The sequence below is a fragment of the Rousettus aegyptiacus genome, unplaced genomic scaffold (assembly GCF_014176215.1).
Source record: "Rousettus aegyptiacus isolate mRouAeg1 unplaced genomic scaffold, mRouAeg1.p scaffold_m13_p_10, whole genome shotgun sequence".
NCBI lineage: Eukaryota > Metazoa > Chordata > Mammalia > Chiroptera > Pteropodidae > Rousettus > Rousettus aegyptiacus.
In genome coordinates, this window is record NW_023416285.1 from 79,351,932 (window position 1) to 79,376,001 (window position 24,070).

The 24,070-nt window shown below is 31.3% G+C and overlaps 1 protein-coding gene and 1 pseudogene across 6 annotated transcripts in view; one reads left to right on the plus strand and one right to left on the minus strand.

The window, feature by feature from the left end:
* The window catches only part of ZEB1 (zinc finger E-box binding homeobox 1), a 166,247-nt gene that overhangs the window by 111,786 nt on the left and 30,391 nt on the right, over positions 1 to 24,070 (minus strand). For 2 of the 6 annotated variants that reach the window (XM_016160099.2, XM_036228057.1), the window contains exons 2-3: positions 12,770 to 12,924; positions 8,497 to 8,614 (exon numbers count right to left, since the gene is read on the minus strand). The exons of 1 other annotated variant lie outside the window; for it this stretch is intronic. The gene's annotated coding sequence lies outside the window, so the exon portion shown is untranslated. Of the gene's footprint in view, positions 1 to 8,496; positions 8,615 to 12,769; positions 12,925 to 17,838; positions 20,192 to 24,070 lie in introns of those variants that run through there. 3 more of the 6 variants (XM_016160098.2, XM_016160101.2, XM_036228058.1) reach the window with 3 other exon arrangements.
* On the plus strand, positions 20,839 to 20,955 carry LOC118608725 (annotated as a pseudogene).

Below are 24,070 nucleotides of genomic sequence, written 5' to 3' on the forward strand. Positions count from 1 at the left end.
TTATGCCTTGATTACAGGTAAAAAGCTTTCCACATTTCACAAATAATTCAATTTATTATTTTGTATCAGGGAATCAGGGCTAAAATATGAAAAAAAGGAAGAGATTTTAAAACAAAACTTTAGAAGTGCACTTAAAACAAATTTCGTACTTGGGATACCTTGCAAGACTTTGAAACTGACCTTGGTGGGTAAGGGATGAAAGTAGTTACAAAGAAACTAAGTGCAACAATATGACAAAAGGAACTTAAAAGGGGTAAAGGAAAACACAAAATTGGAAATTTTACTGAAAGGAAAAGATTCTGAGAACTGGTTTAATCCTCCACGCCCAGGAGGGGGAAAAGAGGAAACAAGTTCCCCAGAGAGAAGCACTGACTGGGAACTCCTTTAAAATCCTTACTCACATTGCTGGGTAATGGACTTTTTGCCTCAGTTCCACTAGCAGGAAGGATGAAGTCTAAATTTACCACATTCGGAGATTTAGTGTTCAATTTTCAATTTCACTTGCAAGTACAGATTATTAAGCTATACTAACACCAATATAGTTTCTTAGGAAATTTCCCTAAACTGTTTTTTTTTTTTTTTTGACCAATGTTTCTCACACCATAGTGAAGGACTCATTATTTCTGTTGTGGGCCCAAACTCATGAACGACTACTGCTTATACACTACACAGAACTCTAAGTGGCTTTTAAATAACCAGACCAGTCTCTCTCTCAGTAAAATAGGTAGGTGATTTCCTTGGATGACACAGAAATATCACCTTGCTATAAAAGTTTCTAAATAAGTACTGAAACTGAGAGTGAGCATTTAGTCACAGTGTCATAGACTGATACAACCAGCACTTGTCCACTGACCATACTTTATGAAGTGCTGATCTAGGTTACAAGTATAGGGTCTCATGATACTGTTCCTTACACCTTTTTACTGCATCCAATTTCCAGTTTTAATTCATTAGTAACCTCAGAAATTATCGACTAATAAATTATTCATGACTTGTTCCAGTTCTTTCCTGCAGCACTGTATAATAGAACTTTCTGCTCTGTCCAAACAGTGAACATTAGCCATATGTGGCTATTAAGCACTTGAAATGTGGCTACTATGACTAAGGGACTAATTTTTTTTTAAATGGGAGAAAAGGTAATTTAATATGTGTATATGGGAAAATCAATATGCTCAGATCATAAAATGAGGCTCAAAGAGATGACTGAATCAGGCAGCCTTTAGACAAAGAAACAATACATTTTTAAAGAAATTGACAGGAGAAAGAAAATTTGTGCTCATTATAAAGGAAACTAAGCTAGGTTTGGGTATTCATTAGTGAGAAATCTAAGTTTGGGCCTGGGTGGTAAATTAGTAAGAACATTAGTAAGGCTTGTTTATACAAGCTTTCTACTCTATGTTCTTTCAGATCTTGTGACAAATTTGTTTCTCAGCCCTCTGAGAGATGAAATTTTAAATTTTACTTAATTCAAATGTGAAGTGCCTCATCCAGCTAGGGGTCAACATATTGAATGGCACAGTGCTAGAGTGCTACATTATTTAATTTGACCTTTTAAGTAGCATTTTAAAAACATCACCCACTTCCTTCAATACTAACATAAATATTGTCAATGCCACTTTCTATATGTACATATAGATAGGTATTTACATACTTGTAATCACAGCACATGAATTTACTAATTTATTTTCACTTATACCTAACATTTCTCCATATTTCTAGAACTGCACTGTCCAACAGTGTGGCCACTAGTCTCCTGAATTTAAATTCAATAATATTAAATAAAATAAAAAATTCAATTCTTCAGCTGCCCTAGCTACATTTCAAGTGCTCAGTAGCCACATGTGGCTAATGGCTACCATTACTGCACAGCACAAGTTATAAAATATTTTCATTGACACAAAAGTTCTGCTGGACAATTGTTCTGTAGTCTTCAAAAATAATTACTTAAGACAACATTTTATATTAATATTCACTAATTAGTCTCTAAACTGGGTATTTTCTACACATATGATTTAATTAATATTTACTTCCTAAATTCCTACAACTGAAATATCTACACATTACTGTGATTCTCAGCATATATTCCTGTATTGCTTCCCAAAAGTTTGATATCACTGCTCATCTGGCCAATATTAGATTTCTTTTAAAAAATTTGGCTCCTATAAAACAATGAAAAAACTATCTTAAAGTCGTTTGATTTTGTACAGTATGTAAGTGCAGGAGTAAATGTTTTCTCTCATAATTTTTATTATTCGTTTATTTATTTTCATAATCTTAATGTCATATTTTGACATTTACATATTAGGATCTTGATGTCTAAATTTGCATATTTGGCAATAATATAAGTTGTCATAGCTAATATAATTTCCTTTGTAACTTTTCATAGATGTTTTCCATAACTTTCTGCAATTGTTTTAATTATAATATTTTAGTCCAATGAAAGTTTTTAATATTTAAGTGCATCTTTACTCTGGTGAGTTCTAATGCTTCAAATATGAGATGTAAAGGTATTTTCTGTGTTACTTTTTCTTTTAATCTATGGTAGTATAAAGAAGGATAAAAAGATGTTTTTTGTCTAATCGATCTTGCAGTTATACCACTAAATACCACTACCTAATACCATTGAATGAATATCCTATAAGTGGCCTCTCCTTTAGGTAAAAATATTTTATCATATATTAAGTTGTATGTAGATGAAACTAATTTTGGATTCCTTATAATGCTTCAGTAATCCATGTTTTTACAAGATGGAAAAAAAGTTTACTTTTCAGAATTCCTCTTAAGAAAGCAACTGTGTTAATTTAGGAAAGTGTATGAGAAGGAGGCCACAGATATAGACAAATGTGCTGGTTTTATCGCCACTCAGTTTTAAACTCATAAAATGCTGAATAAATTTTTGAAACTAGTGAAGTGGCTGATTTCACATCTGTATTGACACTGTCAGAAATCAGGGTGGCAGCAAGAAACAAGAGGTCAGAAGTCAGGCACAGGAATTTGCAAAAGTCAAAGGACAAAGGGCATTTCTCTTGACTTTCACTGACCAAGAAGTCAGGGGTTCAAGGAAAATTTATATTTAAATTGCCAAGAGGCAGAAGTCCCTTCTAGTATCTGGGTTATAAATATATTTGTGTATCATTACAACGGTTTTATTTAGACACTGCTGTTTAAAAAAGTTTCTGATATGTAGTAGGGTGAGACTTACTCTTATTAGAATCTCTATAAAATAAATCAATATATATTTTAAGTTAGAAGTAAACCTTAAAATCTATAAATTACTTACAGTCAAATAATTAGCCAATGTTCTCATGATTCAGAGAGTTTCTCTCCATTTATCTGAATCTTAGAATGTTTTCAAATATGTTAATGGTTTCTTTCTAAAGGTCTTACATCTTTCTCAAATTTATTGCTAAGTGTATTTTGTTCATTACAATTCTGAATGAGTTCTTTTTCCATTATGATTTAAACTGGTATAAAGATATAGCATATACAACTTTTTTGTTAAATTGTTATTGTTTATAAATGGTTTTAAAGATGACTGTAACAGATTTTCCTAATTAATCATGTCATCTAAAAATAAAATATTTGGGTTTTATTTATTCTTCAGGTTTTGTTCATCAAGAGTATTAAATAGAAATGGAGTTAGTGGTAATTATTGAATAAACTAATAATAAAAAGATGTGGTATATTTATGCATGTGTGTGCATGTGTATAAAAAGGAATACTACTCAGCCATAAAAAGATGAAATGTTGGCATTTACAACAACATGAATAGATCTCAAGAGCATTATGCTAAGTGAAATAAGTCAGAAAGAAAAAATAAAAAATGATAGGATTTCATTCATATGGGGATAAAAAACAAAAAACAACGAATCAACTAACCAAACAAAAAAAGACCCCAAACTCATAGATACAAACAACAGAATGGTGGTTACCAGGAAATGGATTGGGTGGAAAACAAGTCAAATATATGACATCAGAAGGAGACTAGACTCCAGGTGTTGAGCACACAATAGAGTATACAGGGGTCATATTATAAAGTTGTATACCTGAAATTTATATAATCTTATTAACCAATGTTATCCCTATAAATCTAATTAAAAATGGTGTTTTTTGTCCCTGAATTTAAGCTTTATTCTAAGCAATGTAAAGTCATCCCCACCTAAATGCTATGACTTTGCTAGGTGATGATGTTCAGCTTGCTGACCTGATAAGGAAGTACCATATTCCCTGAAGCTCAACTCATCACCAATGACTCATCACAAAGCAAAATATTTGACTAAGTAGAACTGGGAAAAGGTCCTCAACTCCTATATGATCAACATTGTATATGGTAACTACATAAAGTTATCCTAGTACTGACAAATGTTCATGAAAATCAAATAAAAAGTATATTTTATAAAAATCCAAGAATTACACAGGTACTTCAGTGCTATAAGCTCCTCATATCTGAAACTACTTTTGGATGGATATTAAACTAGGTATTTCAGAAATGGTATTAAAAACACCAGGTTTCTTTCTAGGATGAACTATTTCAGGGAAATAAAAAGGGCACAGTTTATGAGGAAAATTTCTTCTTTATTGAAGAATTTCCATTAATACATGTAGAAAGGGTGGCTAATTAAAAAATTCATTATCTTGCAAACCTTAATGATAGAATTGATTCAGAGAACAATTACCAATGGATAAAACTATGAGATTGATGGAAAACTCTCAGTGGAAAGACTGGGCTGTCACCACTGACCATTTTTAGCATTGCTAAGAGTATGACAAATAGACATTATGTGCTTCCTGAGGTGACCCAGTACGAAGAAACAGCCCCATGTATGAAGTATTCTTCTCAATCCTCCCCTACCACCAAAATCAAAGCTTAACCTGAATCTAGTAAGTATTTTAAACTGAATTTTAATTTACAGGAAATTCAGAGGTTAGAGAAATAAGCTCACTAGGCAAGCCAACAGAAAAATCTAGAAAGGAAACTATTCTAATGGATAGCTTACTCGGTTTAATAAGTAATGAACAGGAAGGAAAAGAGAGGAAGAGAAGAAGGGAAGGAGGGAGGTAAACTAATAGAGAGGAAGAAATACATTTTAATTACAGAATGGTCCTAAGAACCAATGTTGTATGAATCTTGTTTGGATTCTGAATGAACAATCCAAATGTAAAATAGCATTTTTGAATCAAGAGCAGGGGAAACTGAATAGAGTAATAATATCAGGTGATGAAGGATTATTGTTTATTTTGTTGATGTGACAATGTATTATGCTTATATATAAGAAAAAAAGTCTTTTTTTAAAAAAAAAAGGGGTACATAGTGAAGAATATAGGTGTTAAAAGAAGAGGTATGGCATCTGTTTTAAAATACTTGAGAAAAATGAAGTAGATGTGGTAAATTTTTGCTAATTCTTAAATTTAGGCCATAGATATAGGGAATTTATTACACAAGTCTCTCTTCTTTTGTGTATATTTGAATTTTTACAGTAAGTTTTTAAAAATCAAGCCCCTGTGACATGGTCTATTAATTCAAATATAAATAATATAGTGTAAGTAAAAACAGAACTGTTATCTATTACCCTACTACATGCTGAACATTCACAATCTAGACAAAGGATGTAAAAGATATGACGGATTGCCCTGTGATTGGCACAGATGTGACCACAATCGAAAAAATTCATTTAAAAATTAAATTTGACTTGTACATATTATTACTGTGTATATGCACATTTTTAGAGAAAAAATTTTGTAAACTCTAATCCAACAGTAACCTAGGAAACATAATTTCATAAAAAAAATTTTTGTCCCCTATCCCCAAATAAACTAACAAACAAAAGATATGAGTTTGTAGAGCATATAGATCCAATGCAAATTATTTAATTTTGATATCGTATTCCTTCTTCATATCTCAATAAACTCATACTGTCTTCTGGTTTTAATGGTACATATTACTTGGGTCTACATTTTCAAAACTTATCCCATGATTCAAATGGTTTTCTTTAACCATCTGATACTCCCTTCTCTGAATAAGACTGGTTAGATAATAGGAGGTAGTACATTACTGCCTCTCTTTGCTAAGTATAAAACATCCTACTGTTTCATACTTAGTAGGTTCAAGGTATTCAAATGAATGACAAAAGTTTAACATCCACAAATACATATGAATTTATATGCTACTCTTAAAAATTTAAATAATTTAAATAATAGGTAAAGTATATGGCAGATATATATTTAAACCTGAAAGATTTCCCTATATCTCTGGTATCCACTCCCTGTACCTCCAACCAAAGAAGAGCAGTCATCGCTTATTCCTCTCCTCATAAAAAGTACCTACAGCATAAGATGCAATTGTCTACTTGCCATCTTATTTTCAGAGAAATTAGAAGAAGTTATTTTTGATGGTTTTTGAATTCACTTTTATTATATTAATGATAGCTTAATGATGTATAAGATTTAATGATGTATAAGATTTTTCTTCCAGAATATACCGCAATAAGCAAATTCCGAAAAATACCTTTTTAAAATTAATATTATAAATTCCAATCTTATTTCATATGGTTCTATGTTAATATTTCCTCCAAATATTTAATTTAAATATATTTTTTGTTCCAAAAATGTCTGCATTCAGTGCCCTGGTAACATTTAAAGATTTAAAATGTAGTAGTTCACAATACAGGTGTTCTTAAATCATTAAGTCTATAAAAGGCATCTACTTTAACTCTGATTTTTTATTATTTTAATTATGACTATAGTAGCATCTAATAGTTCAAGAGACAGACCAAGCAGCTTCTTATGGTTAGATCAACACAATGCAGAGCTGGATAACACAGTGAGTCTTTAATTAGCAGCTCCTCACTATTCCTCTCCTCTTTAATAAGAATAAATGGTGTTTAAGGGATTTAAGATCATTTTGTGAAGCAAACAAGTGTGTGCATGTGTGCATGTGTATACACATACATGTTAATCATGTTTATTTTTTTCTCTTAGAATGCTATAGTCTACTTTTTAATGAATTAGTAAATTAATATGAGAACTCATGACAGTAGGTGCAGAATTAGAAACGTCCTATAGTGTTGCAAACAGCAGACCTGCTAATGACTGCTGTAGCTAATTAAAGCTGGTATATAAAAAGTTAGTCCAAAGGTATAAAAAAACAACTTGGTACCTATTGAAAATGTGTATTAGAAAAAAATGTTAATCATAGAACAAGTAAATCAATTTGAAATTAAGCTAAAGGAGTTTTCTTTTCCCTTGTGAAGTTAAAAAACAGCACATAATTTATTTGGGACTATTTGAGAGAAGTTCTGAAACAGTATGTATGTATGTATGTATGTATGTATGTATGTATGTACGTACGTATGTGTGTATGCGCGTGTGTGTATACATACATATATATGTCAATAATGTATGTCCGCTTAGAGACACCATGTAAAATATTTTGTAGAATAGAATTCTTTGCTTAGTTTATTTGGACATTAAACTTAATGAATTCTTAGCTTTTCACTTTAATCTGGAGCAATAATTTGGGATGGACATATACATAGTGTATACATATGTGTACATGCACACACCCACACACATATGCACATATTTATAATGAGACTAAGATGCCCAGGTGGCCTCATAATTTTAGTAGGTTCATGTATCTAGGATCCCTCTGTTTATTAGTGGCAGGGCAGAAACTAGGTGTCAGATTTCCTGCTGCACGTTTAAGTGTCCTTTCCATGGTTCTAGTCTTTCTAGGGCCTAAGCAGAATGAAAACATAACTCTTTTAGACTACCATAACTATTATTAGCAAGTGATACACAGGTAGCAAGTTTTTAACACATCTGTTGACTGATTCTATTCAAACTTATTGTGGTCACGGGAAATCATACTTGTATATTCAAATCATTTTCTCTTATTTAGTATCTTACAATGAAAGAAACAGTTTGTGTTGCAAACAAAATAAAAGACACAAGGTTATGAAATATCTATTTTAGATTTAATTTAAATATTTCATCTGAAAACAATTCATTAGTTACACTTATGATAAGTTGAATTAATCCACAAATACATAAATTCTATTTATATATATATTTAGACATAAACCTTAGGATCATAGTTTAAAGTAATGTCAAATAAAATTTTATCTTGAAATTGTTTTCAACAAAAATTACTTAGCAAAAAGTATTTAATTCTTAAAAATTATTTAATTCTTATAGTTTGCTAGGATATCAAACTATACGATACAGCAAAAATTAGATAAAACATATTTTTTACACATTTGAAAATATTTTCACAAAATATATATTAGTAGATAATGTAATATATATATATATATATATATAACTATCTTGAGACAGAAAACAATTCATTTCTTAATAAAGTAAAATAACAAGTAGTGCTATATATGATTAAGTTTACGAATATAATACAGATCCATTATAGAAAGAAATCCTTTGTTGAGGTTTTTGCAGAGAAAAGATAATTAATTTTAACAGTTATTTCATTCACAAACTTACTCATCTGGTTTGGGCTTTTTGAAATTTCCTTTCTTAGACAAAGGTCGTTTCCATAGTGCTTTGCATAGACTGAATCTTAGGTTACAGGCTGAGGTAACCTTGGTCCTAGAGGTGCAACCTATGGAGGCAGGCCTTTTAGTGACTGCTATATTGCTAAGAGGTTCCAAAGCTTGGGTGAGAATTTCACTGATATTTTGTTTGGCAGAATAAAGATAATAGCTCCTTGTAATGTAATATATGTATTTGAAGCACCATTCTGCAATTATTTGTTGGCCCAACATTTTTTGTCTTGAGGAAATTATGTTTGTTACTGCTGTTAACTACCACAATGTATAAAAGCCCTGTCTGTAAGTACTATCTGTATGCTAGATACTTTTAGAAGCATTTTATATGCATCAAATCACTCATTTTTCTCCAAGGTTATGTACTCTTATCATTCCCATTTTAAAGATGAGGAAACTGAAGTACAGAGTTGTTGATCAACTTTCCTAAGACTGCAAAGCTTGTGTCAGACTTAATATTCAAACCTAACCAGCATGACTCTAGATCCAACTTCTTAACCACTACAACTCAGAAATTTTTAATGTAACATTGCTACATATAATTTTACTAAATGATCTATATGATGCATAATATACATGATCGGTATTGAGATTTCTCTGCTTATATTCACATTTCTTGGTGCCTCAGAAACGAAGACCTTTCCATAGCAGTTTCTTATTTTAAATAAGGTATGTAGAAAAAAAAAAAACTACTTCAATCTCTACTAGTTTCTATGATCCATTCTCAAAGAATTTTAATTCAATTTTTATGTCAAAATGAATAACTTCATTTCATGAGGAAAGTAAACTAGTTAAATGATGAGCATACTATAGAGCAATTCTCAAGGTATCCTTAAGAAAGGACTGCTTTGTTATCATGTCACAAACCACTACACTTTATTGTAATTACTTGTCTAATATCTATCTTCCTTGACGGACTATAACCAAGAGAGTCACATCAGTCTTATTAAGGGCTGTGTCCCCAACGCCTAGTGCAGTGCTTGACATACAGCATGTTGTCAATAAGAATTTATGGAATGAATTAATGGCAATTGCTCTTTATCTCTTAAGTATCTTTAGTAAAGATCCCACTACAAGTAGTAGCTCAATATTACTAGTAATATCTACCTCATATAATAGTAAAGATTTTATATGTTTATATCTTTATGAATGTATTAATTTTAAGATGTGCCACAAATTTCCTTCAGATAATCCTGTGATTTATATCAGCAAGAATTCCTTCTTATAAACATCACAGATTCTTAAAAGAATGAATCTTAGAAGGCAATCTATTTTAATGTTCACATTTGAAAAATTCTTCATTACATTGAAATGAAAATGTTCTTTTACTTCCCACAACTATAAGCAATAACTTTCACTAAAATTTCCTTTCTCAAACTTGCAATTCCACACTACTGTTAATCACTATTTCTTCTGACAGTAAAAGCCCCAAAATTCAAAATGGAAGCCAGTATATTACAACAGATACTGTGTGCTATAGTTAAAAATTGATGGTTATTGGTAGACCATTGTTTGCTTAGAAACAAGGGACATTTTTCATTCATTTCAGTAAAAGAAATGCTATCTGTCACCTTCCACCTGTGATGTTTACATATGTATGTGTTTTAAACATCTTTATGTGGCTAAATGCTCTATTAACTCCCTGACATCGTGGGCCAATAAAAGCTAACAATACAGAATGAAAAAGAGCTGTTATGGGCATTGCAAGGCATGTCACCCAGCGAGGATCATTTTCCTCGAGACTCTCTTCTGGAAGGTACAGGAAGGACCTTTCTCCCAACACTGGCAAGTGTAACTGCCTAGGTATTTAAGCTAAGATCTTCAAACCAGATTATTTGAAAGTGAGGTTGGTGACCTTTTTTGGGGGGGAAGGCAGAAAAACTAAATTTAGATAATATAGAAATTAAATCCAAAACAGTAATTTTGAGGAAAAATTTAACAATGGACTTAATCTGAATTTTTTCTGTTTGAAAAAGATTTATATTTATTTAATATTTTAAATAGGTTACATTTTAGTAATAAATTAAAGATGATTTCTATTATAAAAGTTAGCTTTTCTGATTTTAGTTTCCTACTAGGTTATATGCTCTGACTCAGTTTTTTCCTACAATCAGCTGAATAAAGAAGAGTTAGTTTATAGTAAGAGTTTCTAAAAATGTTGACAAATGTAACGTGAAAACAGCTAACGTCATTATTTTTCAAACATCACTAGTGTCTCTCCCTTATACAAGATTCTGTGTCCTACAGAAAAAGAGTAAATATTAAGGTATCCAAATGCTCTACCATTTTATTTCCAAAAATGTAATAAATATTTATATTTTAGAATAAATTTATTAAAAATTTAAATTTTACATTCTTTTCTTTAAAAAGGGGATAAAAGTTGATTAAGGAAATCATATTACATTAAAAATGTCTGCATATAACAACTCAATGATATAAAATGAGTGATAGAATGGAAAATAATTGCTAAGGAGAGGACAGCATTTTATGGTTGACCTTCTATAATGAACTTAAATTCAATTGAAAAATTGAGGTTATCATTTATTGCATTTAATCCTGAAATGTTTGGATTCCGTAAGAATTCTCTTCTGTAAGTGAAATTCTCACATAAGAACGCTACTTTGACAAGGCTTTGTTGTAAATTCTTTGAAACCTAAGAAAATAGAGTAGCATAAAAAATTATTTCTCCATGGTTAGAAATTATTCTGCATGCCTTGCTTATAAGACATTCATTTAATAAAATCATAAACTTAAAAGATTCACTTTAAGAAATATGTGGGTTTTATGCATTATTTACACACTAGCCCTATTGCTTTTACTCTTATAGCAACTTTCACCTTTCCGTAGTATTGGTTCCAGTTGCTGTTTTAAATTGTGTAATTTAATCTACATGGTAATTAACATATACACTATAAATTCAAGAGCAGTTAGAAAATATCTGTATTTTTACTTAGACCATTTTATTATCAACACCTAGTTGAATAAATGGCACATAGCAGACAATCTATAAAAAACTGAAATTAAGATAGATGGATTGAAGGCAGATGTTGCTATTCAACCTTTGAATGCTTACAGGATAACAAATGCTATGCTAGGTACTTGTCACAGGCAATTCATGATGTTTGTTATTAAACTCTAGAAAACAGTCAAGAACACGGTCGCATTCAATTAACATCATTTAGACATCTCTAACTAGGCAAGAAAAATTAACTCAAACTATGTCAGTCTCAAAAATTCTAAGTTTGATGAGCTATTATTAATATTTGACCTCCATTGCCCAAATCCAGTTATCACAAAGTTACCATGTCCCCCGAGACGCTAAAATAAACTCTGATAAAAAGTGATTTTAGATTTCAACCTTTTTAAACTACTACTCTACTCCTGACCATAGCTAGCTAATACAAGTAATCACAGATCTGACAGGACACCAATGTCCAAATAAAGGGATAAGTAGAAACCAAATGCAGTAAGGATCAAAATAGTAAGTTTACGGTCACTTTAAGCATATAAAAATGTAATCAAATTTGAATTATTTTCTTAGTGCGAATGTGTATAAGGCAGGGGAAAGCTGTCTGATTTTACCATCCAAATTTGATATTGTAGTATTTCATGGATAGCTATTCTACTTTACTTTATTATAAAGATCTGATAATTTAATATTTCCACAGAGATGTAGTAGCAATTATATATTTTTAAAGGGTTAATTAAATTAAGTGGTATTATTATATATTATACTTCCTTTTCCCTTCTATCATTTTATAATGGAAGTAAAAAAAAACCCAACAGGTTACTGTATTACAAAATTTATGACATTTACTTTAAATAAGAAGTACCTATAAAAATAAATTGTTTGGTATTTTTTATAAAGTTAAACTTTACTCAAGCAGTAGTTATAATGTGCTATTTTTTAAAAAGATAAATAACTAGAACGGACCTACAAAAATGGAATTTCTTAAACTAGACATGAATTGTATAACTGATTTTCACATTTTTAATATTTTACCAACATTAATCATATAAGAATCTTTTACCTATAAAATCATTCATTGCATTTATTTTGTTATAAGTCACAAACATAAATTGAAACGTTTAGCATTAATTATGTCTTGAACTTTAAAAGCTCTAAATTTTTAATTCAAATATAATAAATTGGTGTGCTTGACACACACAGACACACACAAACGTATTATAATTTAAGTGAAAACTCTTACCATTGATTTTCTTTTGATAGTCACTCCATTAGATTTTCTTGATGGGGCCTTCCTATGTCAAGCAGACAGTAGCCAAATCACAAAATGACATTTGGGTGCTCACGTCTTCAGATGGGAGTTTTCGGCCAATTGCCAGTTGAGAATTTAAACTGAAACTAAATTACCCAAACTTTATTAAATTGTTTCCACACCTACCAACTGATAATGAGCAATGACTCTAAACTCAAAGTGAATGACTTTGATTTACCTCCTTTCAAGCAGTCGTAACATTATATTTAAGAAGAAATCCTGGGATCCCCCTGTCCCCCCTAAAAAAAACCCTCTAAATTTCTGGTATCTTCAGAGAACAGTTTTAAGTAAATTTTGATTCGATCTTCCAAAAAAAAAAAAAATGATCGCTAAATTATTCTGTAACCCAAATTAACACATGATAAAGATGGTATTTATTCAATGATATATCTATAAATTGTGGTCACAAATTTAAATTGTCAAATATTGACTTAAAACAGTATCGTTTATAGTTATAAAGTATTTATTAAACCATCAACAACTTGTAGTAGTACATACATAAGAAGTTAAAGGTTACATTGGAGACATGCCCCGCCTGCAAATACCATTCAACTGAGAAGACAAAATTTATAGTTATCAACTTCTAATTATAATGCCAAAACAACTCAGCCCCTTTTCTGCACCAACTTAGGCTCTTTTTCTCTTATTACTATTTATACTCTTTGTAGAGTTTGTCAATTACACATGAGTTTTGACCATTAGGCTTTATGTCTGTTGAGATTTACAGTGTCTTTGATGCTTCATCAAATATTATGCATATTAAGTGCACATACCTAGTTATGTGCACTTAATTTTGGACCTATGATAGTTGGCATTCAGAAACAATTCTTAATGGTAAACGTGATACTTTAGGAAGATAACATGCTTTCCTTTCCTTTCATATTTTCATCTTAGCTTTACCCTGTTGTATATTTGCCAAAAAGTTAAATTTTCAAGTATAGTTATTGAAATGGACCAACTTATAGCTGAGCGAAATGGAGGAAAGCTAAAATGAAAATAGGAAAGGAAAACATGTTCTTATTTTCCTAAAGTATCACGTTTACCATTAAGAATTATTTCTGAATGCCAACTATTATAGGTCCAAAATTAAGTGCACATAACTAGGTAGTTATAGAAGGCTCAGATTAAAATGTTAAATATAACAAGTATCCCAAATTCTCAGATATTCTGTATATCTGCTCACTCTCATACATACACAGGAACACTTGTATATATGCACATGCACATCTATCCAATCTATATCCTGACAGACTTTCTCATATCAATAACCTGGTACCGCGGTTTTATGTAAGAGAGAATATAAAGTGAATAATCAACTTATGGATAACAAGAGAAAGTGATTTCAGAACAAAGCCTACAGCTTAATGAACTATGTCCTTGAGTTAACTGCACTAGCCCTAAACAGTTTGATATCCTAGAAACAGGTTTACTCTATTCTATCCAAAATTTTAACCCAAAATCCTCAAAAGCAGTAACATTTACAAACTTTTCAAAGACTAACAGAGTTATTTCCTGGGTATTATGAGATACAAAAGAAAAGTTAAACTCCTTTTTTAAGGAGTTTATAGTCTAAAGATTGACAGTGGTTTGGAGGGAAGGAAAAAACAGCTCATCAGGACATATGAATGGTTAAATTTCCAAAAGAAACAACTACGCTGGGCCACTTAAAATGAATAATTTGTCACATGTGGAGCTGATCTAAGAAGATTTTGTATCAAGAGGCATTTTTAAGCAGAAATGCACAACCACTTTACTCTCATTTAGCCCGATGAAACCCACAAAGCAAAAATTAATTAAATATAGAATATGACTATGAAGTATGTGTGTCCTAAGTAGAAGATCAAAAGATCAAAGATACATTCTTTAGCTCAATGAAATTACAGAGCATGAAAATATATGTATACACATATATAAAAAAATAGGGCTTTCAGTATAAGAGAAGCAATTCTAAATCTGTTCATGTCACTCATCCTAGTGATTCCAATCATCATGGCAGTAATCCAATTTTTAATACAAGAAAATATAACTTGACTCAGCAATGAGACTTTGTTAATATTCCAAATAAATATTTTTTTCTTTATAAAAATATGAACGACCTTGAAAAGTCACTATCAGATTAACCATATCATCATGACTCAAAAAGCACAAACAATTCTATTGATATGAATGACATTATTGATAATGTACCTATACAACAAAACTAGTTGAGCAGCAAGTGACTTGTCAATGTATTTATGTGTTTGTATATAACCTTAAAAATATTCTACTAATCTACTTATAAAAACTTTATAATTTAACACTACCTTTTATTTTATAAATGAAGAAACAGGTCCAATAATAGGACATTATTTGTCAAAGTCACACCACGGAATGTCAGCAGCAAAACCAAGACACAACCCTTAATAAATGCTTCTTTAACTATAATCAAGGAAGTAGTTATTCCCCAGAAAGAGATATAATTTTATTTAAAAAGATTTCAACTTTTTGACCTCCATACTAAATCTCAAACATTCAGATCATCAGCCCCAGAAAATGCAAGGAACCAATTTATAAAGTTAGGGAAAGAAAGGTATGTGATTAATTTAAACCTGATACCTCTCTCTTTATAAGCATTAAGACAGGTCTTCAGTCTTACACCCAAATCTTACAGACTAAGAACATGAGCCTAAAGATTATATAAAATTTTATCAAAACTTTCTAAAAAAATAAAATTTCTTAGAATTTTCATGGCATCACATCTATTTTTTCTTTCATTTTCTAGCAACCTATTTTATCCAATTTATTCAGTCTAGCAATTTATGCATGACACATGGATAGCATTAGAAATAAAAAGTCTTATCTTGACTGCTTGAGGTGATATAACTCATCCCACCTATATATATATATAAACGAGCAGCAAGAGAAACTCAGAAAATTTGTAAATAGGAAATATAAAAATAAATAGTTGAAACACTGCTTAGATTTAGTTGTAAGAATAAATGCTGGCCACTAACTCAATTTAGATTTCATTGTCTATTCAGTCATGACTCATGCTTCTAGTAAAATATGGCATACTTTTTAGTTCTACTGGTCTTAAAAGTCAGAACACTAATTAGCAACACCTAAAATCATTCACGAAAACTCATTTTGCACAGGCAATGATCTTAAACAAATTAATTCCACCCTACCACCACCGCAGTCATCATATGTTCTCCTCCACTCCACTGTCCAGTCTATGAGCCAAAGGGCATAAAATATTCATACATTATTAAAAATATAATAAAATATTTTATCACATAAGATCAAGATTTACCTTATGCTATTAAAGAAAAAAATATATATGCTCAAGTTTTACTTAATTTCATTTTGTAACAAAGTATTATCTCAATATAATGTAGATGTATAAATACAAGTAAACATATGTACATGTACAAATATGTATGTGTGTATATATAGTAAAGGAAAGTCTTCTTAAAACCTATGATTTTATTAGAAAGTATAATAATGTTTTCTTCTGTATGCTAAGTTTGTATCTATGTTTGTGGGTCTATTTTTTAACCTAGAATTGTGACTGCCTTCCTAAATATATGGTATATATTTAGGTCTAGTTGTTGAGACAGTCCATATAGAATTAGCATATTGTTATGCCAATATGTATAAAAACCTGCTTATATCATTCACGGCAATTATTTACAGCAATTCTTTAGAACGTGTGTTTTTTTTAAATTGACCAAAGAAATATGCCTTACCCCTTTCATGAATTTTTACCATGTTTATAAGGAAGTTATTTTGGGGACAAGTTATTTAATTTATCTCTGCCTCAGTTTCTCCATCTGGAAAAATGGAGATAACAATTACATCTTACTACATAGGCTTGCTGTGAACATGAGATAATAGTTGTAAACTGCCTAGAAAAGTGCACTAGGCACATATAAGCCTTCAAAAGTACAATCATAATTACTATAATCATGATCACCACCATTATTACCACCACCACCACCACTTTTGTAAGCACTGAATTGAGGCTTAGTAAAAATGCAGAGTCCTAGGCCACATTCCCAGAGATTCTAATTCAATATCACACCAAGTTTTAAATACTACATTAAAAATAAAGAAAATAAATATGCTTGCACCAATACAACCTTACATAGTAACAAAAAGCAAAATATCTTAAAACAGAAAAAGTTACTATTTGAAAGGTCCAATAATAGATTGACCCATCCCAAAAGCTAACATTATTTTCTAATGAACGAATTATGCACTCAAGAATAGATATGAACTCAGAATTAAGTAAGGGGTCCTGGGTTCAACAAACAGTTTAAGAAGCTTACATACTTCATTTCTTCTTTGGGTGGAGAGTAGTAAGCAATTTTATAAAAAATTCATGCGAGTAAAGCAATTATCAAATTAGTATGCTCTGCTAAGGAGAAACAAAATATGAAACTATTGGAATCTCACTAAGAAAATAACCTCTCACCATCTTCCAAGTATCACAGAAGTCCTCAGAGAAGGGATTTTAGTGAGGGTTGATAGACAAGACTTTACAGAAGAAAAAAGATTTTTGTTAGACCTTTTAATAACTAATATTTCATAGGCAGAGAGAAAACGCATTTGAGGTCAAAGAAATAGTGCAAGCAGAAAGCAGAATCTTGGAGTACTACAGACATTTCAGGATAATACGTATACTGAATACATATCCTGCATCCTGAAAAGGATGATCATATCACTTTCTCGACTCAAAAACCTAATTAGTACTTCAGAAAGACTGTTTGGACAATGATATGCACAATAGAATATGATAGTTCTACCTCAGCTTTGAAAATGGATAAGGACAAGAATCTAAGATTTTAATAATTTGCCTATAGGAACAAAACAGATATCAGATGACTTAAGTTTTAAGCCTGGCTTTTCTGACAACTTCCTACTCTTCTTAATTCAAGATGAAGATAGTAGACAGTAGAAGCTATCAAAAGTGGGTTTGTGGTACCATAGAGAGCTTAGAGTAGAGCACCAGGACTAACCTTAGGTAGCAAAGGCAGAGAGCAGTTTGAGCAAAGACTTGGCAGCGGGAAATCACAAACACCCTCAGCTCAACTAGCTTTCATCTGCTAGAGCCAAACAGCTCATAATGGCTTTTTCTTTATGGCACATCAAAAGGCCTTACAGGTGTTACTGAGGAAGAAAGAAAAATCAAATAGTTTAACACATGAAATGACTACAAATGATCATCTAGAGTTTAAATTAAAGATTATGTTCCCTATATATAGACATACAAATGTATTTTAATACAGTTTACAATGTAAAATATTCACAAGTTCAGCTTGTCCAACAAAAAAGATCAACAACAAAGCTGCTATATACATTACAAATAAACATTATTAAGTACTTGTGAACAGATCTGGACAACAAACAAATAAATAAAGCCCATTTATTTCCTTTGGAAGTGAGAATCCTTGCTTTGTTAGAGTGGATTTACCTTTAAATTTCCTATCATTATTCTTAAACATGAGAAAATTTTAAATTGTACCTTTATTTCTCATTTAAACCCTGCCTCCATACCGCTCTGGCCTTTATTGAAAGTTTATCATAGGGAATTTTTGTGTAATTCTATTATGTGTGTGGATCTCGTCTCAATTCAGTAGTTCATACTACTGTCAGACAGCTACTTAAAGACAGTAGCTATGTTTTTTTCCCTAGTACCATCAAAACCCACTGTCACTGGATGTGTATTTAGTGTACTTATTAAATGAATAATATCCTATAATCTGATCTGCAAATGGATTACATGAAAGCTAAGAACAATTATAAAATTTCATAACAATGAATGTGTGATTTTCTACAGCACCTATGCAGTATTGTTTCAGGTGAAGCTCACTGCAGTAAGGATACGTCACTGCTGTGGCATTAGTAAATGCACAATGGCCTCGAGAACTCTAGGGTTTTTAAATCGTATACATGGTATACAACTTAATACTTATCTCTGCAATAAAAAATAGTACTTACTAGATTATAAAATCTTTGGAGATATTAATATTTCAACACAATTAGTCTTATTCGCCGAAAAAAGAATATTTTTCACATTTTATTAAAAATATTTTTCTTACATCTAAATTTGTATTTTCAGTCTTTAAAAAATATACCATGTTTCATTCATGATCAATTTAATCAACACTATTCATATATCAACTATTTATGAATAAAGAGATCTTAAAAGCTACCATATTTTAGGGATTTTCACTCAAGCTTCATAGCGTCGTATTAAAATCGGCAAATGTCATTTCCGAATTAAGTGGGGCATTTATTTAAAAACATAAGGAAAGAGAACCAGTATTTGTAAAAAAAAAAAAAAAAAAACCTCCTACACTGGATTTAAGATGCATTATTTTTAATACTCATTCACAACCTGAGAGAGGTATAACATACCCATTTTATAGCTGTGAACTTGCCTAAGATGCCAGAGCTATTAAATGATCCAGTTATAACCCCCAACATTATTTGTCTAGCTCTAAAATCTAAGCTTATCCTTCTTATGATAACTATTTGGAACACTGCCAAGTACTATGCCCCTTTTCCCCTTTTTACAGGCTAAACCGTAAGGGGATGAGTTCCTGGGGCAGAGGGCAGGCACTAAGTGAAATGAAAATAAACATGAAGTCCCAGTATTTTCCTCACTGAAGAGCTCTTCAAGCCTATTAAGAATCATCTTCCTCTTGCTTTATTCACAGATAGCCTTCTCTGTACCCTAGTAGCTTTGAAAAATAAAAACACTACTTACAAAAACTCAAAGCAACAACAGCTATTGAGAACTGTAAGGACAAATGGCTCTACAACATACCTCAGTAGCCAAAATACACTGTTATTAGCAAATATTCATCAATAATCCAAGGTTATTAAAATATATAAGGCTTTCTATGGTACTTTGCAATAAGAACTGTTGAGACGAAATGTTCTAGCAATCAAAGAAGGTAAACATTTATTATGTGGAAAATTTACTAATTGAATATCCAATAACACTAAATGAATAAATTATTAATCTAAAACCTTCAAGAAGTATGCATGATATCATTTTATACTTTCAAAATGGAATACAGTTCTGTGAAATCAAGTATTATAAATTAAGTGAAAAAATATCAATTCCAAAAGGTATAAAGTTCTTAATTTTAAGAAAAGAAAAACTACTAATAAAAGCATCCGGTGGACTATACCCCTTCCAAAGTTAAGAAAAGTATTTCAAAATAGAATTTTACAGCCTACAGTATTTTAAAAGTGAAGCTGATATTTTGGTTGTTCCAATTTACGCTCCTCTTGTTTCCCTCTCCCTTCCCTCATCTCTATGTAACACTTAAGACTTCTTATTTCACTTGAAGGAAAATGCTATACCATCTAGTATGACAAGGTGGAACAATTTTACATTTAAAAATTTTGTAAAGTCTTTAAGAATTTTGAGGCTCTTAATATCAAACTGCATACAGATTGAATCTTTAAGAAATGTTAGAGTTCTGCGCCAAAACACAGTTTCTCTAGCATTTCAAACAAGGTCTCACACAATAATTAGCACTGCAGTAGGTAATTTAACATGTGCGACCCTTCGTACAGCAACAGTTCTAAAACATAGCAGCCAAGAGCATAGAGCATAGTTATTTATTTGCTTGATTTGGGACAGGAGTTTGGGGGTTGGGGGGTGAACACAAGAAGACCAGTTCTATACAAAGAACTAACATAGTGCGCAAAAAGAAGTAAACATAGTTGAAAGGGAACCAAATAATGAAAAGCCAGAGCATGGTCAACTGAGAAGCTGAGCTGGCAACTGAGAAGCATACATCGTTTCAGCCTAGATTTGCTTGTAATGACTATATGACCCAGATACGACATATTTGGCTAATGCTTAGAAATCTGAAAAGTGAAAGAATTGAAGTATATGGCTGGCTGGTTAAAATATTTTAATCAAAATAACAGGTTTAAACTACATAATTAGCACTGTCTATGCAAAGATTTTTTCAATTTTAAAATAAGCATTTTTACTCTACGGCCATGCTACCCTGAACAAGCCAATCCCGTCTGATCTTGGAAGCTAAGCAGGGTCTGGCCTGGTTAGTACCTGTATGGGAGACCACCTAGGAAGACCAGGTATGTAGGTGTAAAAATAAATAAATAAATAAATAAATAAATAAATAAATAAAAATAAGCATTTTTTTGCTTTGCAAATAATGCCATAAATTATATTTTATCTTTATAATCAGAAAGTAAGGATGACACTATATACTACACAGATAATGGAACACAAATACTTTGGAGAGGAGGAAGGCAACATAGTGGGTAGAAAGAGTAAAGTAGAAAGACAAACTGTGTCCCTGAAAATATCATTGAGCCACTGGCTTAACTAACCTTCATGTACATCTCATTTTCTTATCTGAGACAATAATTTTATTTAAATTAGACTAAGTCAAAAACTAATTAGCTATTAGGAATCTAATAAGTGCCAAGCTCTACTTAAATACTTTTAGAAAATTATAAACCAATTTTACCTATTCCTGGATTTTTTTAAAAAAGTGCTATATATTACTATTCCATATTTTCTTAATTGCCTACAATAATTGTGTGTATGCTATTGGCAGAACATTTAAAAATTTAGACTGATTATTAATATAAAAGTTAAATTATGATTTTAATACAGAAATGCTTTCATGGGTCCATTATATACTCAGATTGCTATGTTCTTACAGGCTGATTTCTCTCTAATATCTACTGTCCCTTGTTTCTGCTGTACCTTTCTCCTATTTAAGAGAGAATCACTAGGACTCTCACCTATAGTTCACTGGCTCCCTACACACTCCCACACCACTCTGAGTTCCCAGTTATGCATATTCAAATAGTTGAAGTTGCTAGGAGTATACTTTGAAGCATCTAAAAATTATTCTAGGGACAGTGAATTTCTGTGAACTCAGTTTAAACTAAAAATATAACTTAGATAATTAGTTTTGTACTTATTACAAAATATCTCATTTTCTTCTTTCCTGCCTCCCTTCTTTCCTTCCTCATTTTGACATTTACCTTGCCTAGAAATAATTTTTACTTTATATTGTCATTAAAGACCTCTATAAAGCAAAGGCTGTAAAACTGAGTCCTATGGGCCAAATATATCTCACGAGTATATTCTGCTCTGTAGTGACAGTGTTTTTAAAGCATTTGAATTAGTTACTAACTAATTCATATAAAAATCTGTATTTCAGGATCCTTTTGAAAAACTGAAAAATTTGGCAACAATCAGCCTGAATACTCACTCACAGGGCTGCAATCAGGTGGAACAGAGTATCTGCTGTCCCTCTCCCCACATAGCATAAACTCTCTGGAACCCCAGTCTCCATATTATTTCCCTAAATGGTCTAATTCTTCACAGTCAAAGCCCTTACAGGTATTTGTCTATGCTATCCCTGACACAACAGACTAATAACAGCCATAAGTATACACAAAAATAATATTAGCTAAGAAAATAAAGCAGTTCATAAGGCATTCAGGGAAGCATACTTCTAAAACTCTTTCCTCCTGAATCTTCTAATTTAACTGGGAGCCTAGTTCTAGAACCAACGATCCAGCAATAAATTCTTATCATAATAAAGGAAAAAGTGTTTCTTAATAGAATGCTCTTTGAAACAAAACTGCTTAAATTCACCAATCATCCCAATAACAGGAAAGTCCTAAATACTCAGACACCTTTCAAATCTAATATCGATTAACAAGTTATGTGAACAAAATAACATACACTGTATGTGTACATATCATGTATGTACAAATTATTTATACACTTTACCATATAAATTAAGATGCCAAGTTCTCTTTTGAAACTAAGTTCTCCCTATACTATTTAATGGAATCAAACACATACACAGAACAAGAATTAACTCAATTCACAAATATTTTAAGGAACAGTACTTTATAAATTATGTTCTATAATATAGTCACTTCCTAACATTAAAAACAAATTACTGAAAAAATTTTGGAGATGAACTTGCAATCAAATTCTATAGACAGAACAATAACAATGCTAGTTTTATATTTCTGTCAAATCCTCAGGCTATGTCTACCTTCCGAATTTCAAACCTATCCCCTTCTCTTCAGCTCCACTGCTGTATCCATCATTTTCAACCTGGTCTACAGAAATAGCTTCTAACAAGCTTCTACATTCACTGCAGTCAGATTCATGTTTTGCAAATGAAAATTTAATCATGTTACACCTTGGCTTAAAACCTCTGCATAGCTTCCAAATATCCTTTAGGATAAATGATCAGTTTCCTACATTTCTCTCCACCTTTTAATTTTCCTTCTCAATGCTCAGCCACACTGGAATCCCTTTAGTTCTTCCTTTTGCTTTTGCATATGCTATTTCTGCTACCTTCAATGCTATCTGACTCATGTTGATTCTTTCCATTTTTGCCTAAAAGTTATGTCTCTTGTCCTTTCCTGACTTGACCATCAACATTGCCCCATTATTCCAGGCCAGTCCAGGTTTGCGTGTGCGTGTGTGTGTGTCTGTGTGTGTGTAAATCTCCTATCGCCTTATAACTTCTGGCATAGAATAATAGTCTTTAATAAATATATGTAGAATAAATGAATCTCATTAAACTGAAGTTAACCCATTACTAAATTTTTATTGTAAAAGTAGTATAGTACAGTAGATATATCTAGAAGTCCTGAAGACCTGGTTTATAATCCCAGATCTACCACTTACTGTGTGACCTTAAACATCAAATATTGATGATTCTTTGCTTTAATAAGAATACTATCCAATGCCTGCTCTGTCTTCTCATGTAGTTGCTGGGAGGGGGCAAAAAAAGAAATAGTCTATTTTCTCAACTTTAAAATACATATATTTTTTACTTTAACATTTTTCAATTCAAGAGTAGTCTTACAGTAGAATTCAAAAGAATCTTGCCAGTCACTACACAGGTTATAATACCTTGTCACTGTCTATCCATGTATGAACTTAGACATGACTATGAATATGCTTTTAATCTGTTACCTCATTTACCTGATAGAACCATATATAGTTGAGTTTTAACTTCATGTTAAATCCCTAATTACCTCTTGAAGTATCTTTATAAAGATCACTATAATGCAGTGTTGAAATAAAAGATTTTATTTATGCAGAACCACCTGTGACATGTGGCTCATCTATGTTTAAAGTGATAATTCTGAGCAGATACCAAATACCCGTCTGATAAATTGTTCTGAATGATTTTCAAGAACAGTTATTTA